The sequence below is a fragment of the Microtus ochrogaster genome, chromosome 8 (genome assembly GCF_000317375.1).
Source record: "Microtus ochrogaster isolate Prairie Vole_2 chromosome 8, MicOch1.0, whole genome shotgun sequence".
Classification (NCBI taxonomy): domain Eukaryota; kingdom Metazoa; phylum Chordata; class Mammalia; order Rodentia; family Cricetidae; genus Microtus; species Microtus ochrogaster.
Genome location: NC_022015.1, coordinates 40,663,839 through 40,668,905, shown reverse-complemented (window position 1 = coordinate 40,668,905; position 5,067 = coordinate 40,663,839).

Below are 5,067 nucleotides of genomic sequence, written 5' to 3'. Positions count from 1 at the left end.
AGCTCTGTAGACCAGGCTCGAACTCACAGAGATCCGCCTGCCTCTGCCTCCCGAGTGCTGGGATTAAAGGCGTGCGCCACCACCGCCTGATTTACAGGCTACTTTTAAAGGCAAAAAACCACATGTTTAGGGAGGGGTACAGTGGGTTGTTTGTCAAACGCAGGGATTGGCTCATTTTAAGGGCATTTACTATGATTGGTTATGTCAAAGGCGAGACAGGCGAAAGACAGGGAAGCACCTGCAGGCTGTTGGAAAACACCTAACGTTCTAGTCAACAGGCAGAGTGGGGTCAAAAACATGTTTTCTTCAGCCACCATACCCTGATTTATGTGATTGGGGATGAAGCTCAACCCAGGGTTTTGTGCATGCTGAGCTAGTACTGTACCAACCGAGGCACACCCGGTTTCTCAAAGCATGGTTTACCCGAGAAAAAGGTGAAATCTTCCTGTTAGGAAGACTCCTTCACACTTGAACCCTCCTCATGGGCACGCTTATGAGAAGGAAAGTTGATCAAGATATTTGGCAGCTCTTACCATTCTGCGTCAGATCGTGTGTGGTACGGTGGCCGGAGGCAGGCAAGAGAAGTAAGGCCCGGAATGGTCGGTCATTCATTATCATTTCTCATCCATTTGTTCATTTTACCACAGTTCTTTTCATCAAGGCCTCCTATGTGACAAGATTGCAAAGGTGACGTCTTTGCTAAGCAGGACCAGAAAGGCGATGGCAGATTCCTGCAGAGTACTTTGGCCCCAAAGCTGAGTGAAATCCAGCAGAGGTGAGCTGGTTTTGTTGTTTGTGTATGGGTGTTGTTTTGTTTTTGAGACAGGGTCTCACTCTGTAGACCAGGCTGGCCTTAAACTGGAGTGTTTGGATTAAAGATGTGTGCCCCCATGCCCAACCTTGTTTCTTTTTTAAATGTACTTGTGTGGGGGGCGGGGAGTGCACAAACATGCACGCACATGCTACCATGCATGTCTGGAGAGCAGAGGCCAGCTCTGTGGAGTTGCTTCTCTCCTTTCACCTTTCTGTGGGTTCTGGGACTCAGACTCAGGTCTCTGGGCTTTTGTGACAAGTGCTTTTCCCTCCTGACCCATCTCATATGCCCAGGGGTGAGTTTCGATACGTAGACTGCTGAAGAGAGAAAAGTGGGAAGGATGGCAGGCCTAAAATGGAGTGAGGGAACACCCCTGAGTATGGAATTCGTGGAGGTAAGATGCTCTGAGAGCCCCCAGTGACCCTGTCTCAACAGTGGCTGGCCATGGGTGTTCACAGTGTGACATTCTAGTGGGTCACTTAACTGAGGGCCATTTGAGGTCTAGTACTCTGACCAGGTCACTCTTTATACTGAAAACTTGTTTATATTGGCAGACACCCTGTGGCTCTTATCTGCTTCGTGTCTAGTTTATCGGTCACTGGCACTATGAGCGGGGCTGTATGCTCCCTGTGAGTGGGGAGGACATACGCTGGGGTGTCATGTAAGAGAACAGGGTGCATATCAGTTCATTCATTCAGTCCTGGAAATGAAACCACGACCATAAGCCCTTGTGCTTTTGACTTTTTTTTTTTTTAATGATTAGAGAGTTTGCCCAGCATAGTTGGTACCTTTAGTCTTAGCACTTGGGAAGCAGAGGCAGGTGGGCCTTTGTGAGTTTGAGGCCAATCTGGTCTACAAAGCGAGTTCCAGAACAGCCAGGACTGTTGCACAGATCAATCCTGTCTTGAAAAACAAAAACAGGGGTGAAGAGGTGGCTCAAATGTTAAGAGCACTGGCTGCTCTTCCAGAGGTCCTGAGTTCAATTCCCAGCAACCACATGGTGGCTCACAACCATCTGTAATGAGATCTGGTGCCTTCTGGTGAGCAAGCATACATGCAGACAGAACATTGTGTGCATAATAAATAAATAAGTAAATAGATAAATCTTCAGAAAAACAAAAAACTGGGAAGTTTTGTTAAGTTTTTTAGGTTTATTATTTTTACATTGGGTACTGTTTACAGTACCCAATAACCCAAGACCTCCAAGTGTGCCATGCAACGGATGGAAAACTTCCTCAGAAAAATAACTCTATAAATCATAAAAAGCGATCACACACATACAAAAAAAGCTGGGCAGTGGTGGTACATGTCTTTAATCCCAACGCTGGGATTAAAGGCAGAAGCAGGTGGATCTTTGTGAGTTCGAGACCAGCCTAGTCTACAGAGTGATTTCCAGGATAGCCAAGGCTACACAGAGAAACTCTATCTTGAAAAACTAAAATAAATAAATAAAAATCAATTACTGTTCTGAACTATGACTTCTTCCAGATCTAGGTACAGAGTGAGAAAGAAACAGCTGTTACACCCTCTTGTTTGCCCTCGACACAGACTCCTAGACCCCTCCACAGCTCACCACAGCCATCATTTAATTTCTCTCAGAATTAGTAGTGTTGAAAACATTTAAAACCCCTGCTCCCTTTCGTTTGAGCCAGACTAGCCGTGCGCTCTCCGTCCTGCTATGTCAGAATGGTGGAGTACGGGTGCGTACCACTTTGCCCAGCTCTTTTGTTTGGTGTGTTGATCAATTGTAGTTTTTGTTCTTCGAGATAGGGTCTCACCGTGTAGCTCTGGTTGGGCTGGCACTCACTATGTAAACCATGCTGGCCTCGAGCTCACAGAGATTCTCCTGCCTCTGCCTCCCAGAGCTTGTTGTGATTAGAGGTGTGCAACCCTGGCCCAGCAGCTCCTTGTCCAGCTCTTGCTGGCTGTGTCTTTTTTGGGAGAAATGTCTATTCAGAGCCAGGTGTGACACCCTGTCTCAGAGAAAGGAAGGAGAGAGACAGCTATATATATTTAGGCTCTCTGCTCATTTCCATCATGTTTATTATGTCTGTGTTGGGGAAATCACCCTTGGGATTAAACCTGAGGAACACTATCATGTAGTTGCTTCTTCTGGTCACAAGGGGGCAGGAAGAAGACTCATTGTTAGCTTCTCAGAGACAGGCTCCAGGGCACAAGCATATGGGTCCCAGTTCTCTGGACAGCCAGACTTTACTGTCTGTGAGGGAGAAGCAATTTTTCTTTCCTCTTCTTGGTGACTGGAGGTTTTTCCAGTCCGCTTTTTTACTGGTGGAGCCCTTTGGGGATCTTGCTCACTTTCTGAGTCTTGGATGCAACTTTCCCATGGTCTGGGAACTTAAGGTGTAGTGCGTTGTTTCCAGGTTCTCTCCACAAGGTTCTGTGTGTACCCGGTGGTGGATTCAGCACTCACCTTAGGAGGCAGCCTCAGCCCCACATCCTGGCCTCACAGCCTCTATTTCTGGGATCGTGGGAAGTTTCTTCATTCTTTATCAGTTAGCAAGGCTTTCGGCTGTTTGTAATAATTATCTGAAATCTTGTTGCTTATAGAAAATAGCACCATTAGAGTACTGGTCTTCCAGAGAGGGAATTAGGAAAACCAGCTTTTGTTCATCAATTCATTCACTCATTTTTTTAAAACTTTTTTTTTTTCTGAGACAGGGTCGCTTACCTAGCCGAGAACAACCTTGAACTTCTGATCTTGCCTCTATCTACCTAGTGCTAGGATTACAGTATAAAGTCACCATGCCCCAGGTATGTGATACTGGCAATCCAGGGCTTTAATGTGCACACAAGCACTCTACCACCTGAGCTGCATCCCTAGACTCTCAAAACCATCTCCTGGACAACTCTTTGCAGCTCTAGTTTTAATGACAAGCAATTAGGAGTGGAGTCTCTGCTCCATGGAGTTCATGGGCTAGAGAGACAGATACAATCAGAATCACAGAAGACAGAGGTGAACATGTAATTACAGACCGAAGAAAATCAGTGACATGAGAAACATGTCCAGTGGTCCTCGCCCACACCCACAGCTTCCTCTGAGAACTTACCCTCCAAAAACCTTCCGAGTCAGAAACTGAAGTTAGACTCCACAAGCTGTACTTGAACAAACCCTCCAGGCACTTCTGAACCATCCCACAGCCCAAGGAAACTAAAAGACATCTCAAAGAGCCTAGAGCTGAAAGAAGGGGAGGTACACCTCAGAGAGAAGAACGTGTGCCAATGTCTTGTGGTGGGAGAGGGCCACATGTGTTTAGCAGAAGTAGGTTAAGACATTCATCAAGAACAAATGTCAACCGGGCAGTGGTGGCACATGCCTTTAATCCCAGCACTTGGGAGGCAGAGGTAGGTAGATCTCTGAGTCTGAGTGACTTCCAGGACAGCCAGGACTGTTACTGTTACACAGAGAAACCCTATCTTGGGGGGAAAAAAAGAGTAAATAGGGCCTTCCCTAATGGGGACTCTCTGAGTTATGAGAAGTCATGAAAGAGTAAACTGACTATTCTTTTTATTTATGGTTTTTGAGACATGATAGTCCTGCTGTTCTGGAACTGCTTTGTTGACCAGTCTGACCTTGAACTGGGAGATCTGCCTGCCTCTGCCCCCTGAGTGCTGAAATTAAAGGCCATTGTCAAGCTCTTGTCCAGTTTTGATTTTTTGGGTTTTTTTTGTGTGTTTTGGGTTTGTTTGTTTGTTTGTTTGTTTGAGACTGGATTTCTCAGTAGCTATGGAGCCAGTCCTGGAATTCACTCTGTAGACCAGGCTGGCCTCAAACTCAGAGATCCACCTGCCTCTGCCTCCTGACTGCTGGAATTAAAGGCATGTGCTACCACCACCACCCGGCTCATCCAGTTTTTTTTTTTAATATTTTCTTTATTATTTTATGTGTATGGGTGTTTTGCCCCCAAGTATAGATATGTACCATGTACATGCAATGCCCACAGAAGCCAGAAGAGGATTTAACAGATGGTTGTGAGCTGCCCTGTGGGTGCTGGGATTTGAATCTGGGTCCTCTGGAAGAGCAGCCAGTGATCTTAATCACTGAGCCATCTTTCCAGCCCCTCAGACAGTTTTAATATCTAATTTAACAATTGAGGCAAATAAGAAGACAAATGTAAGGAGATGTGGGCCAGGCAGAGGCAGCCTGGAGAGGAGCCAGGGCATGGACAGACGTGCATGTGGTGGGAGCAGAGATGGGAGGGGATCATCAGCATGTCAGCAAACAAAACTTTATT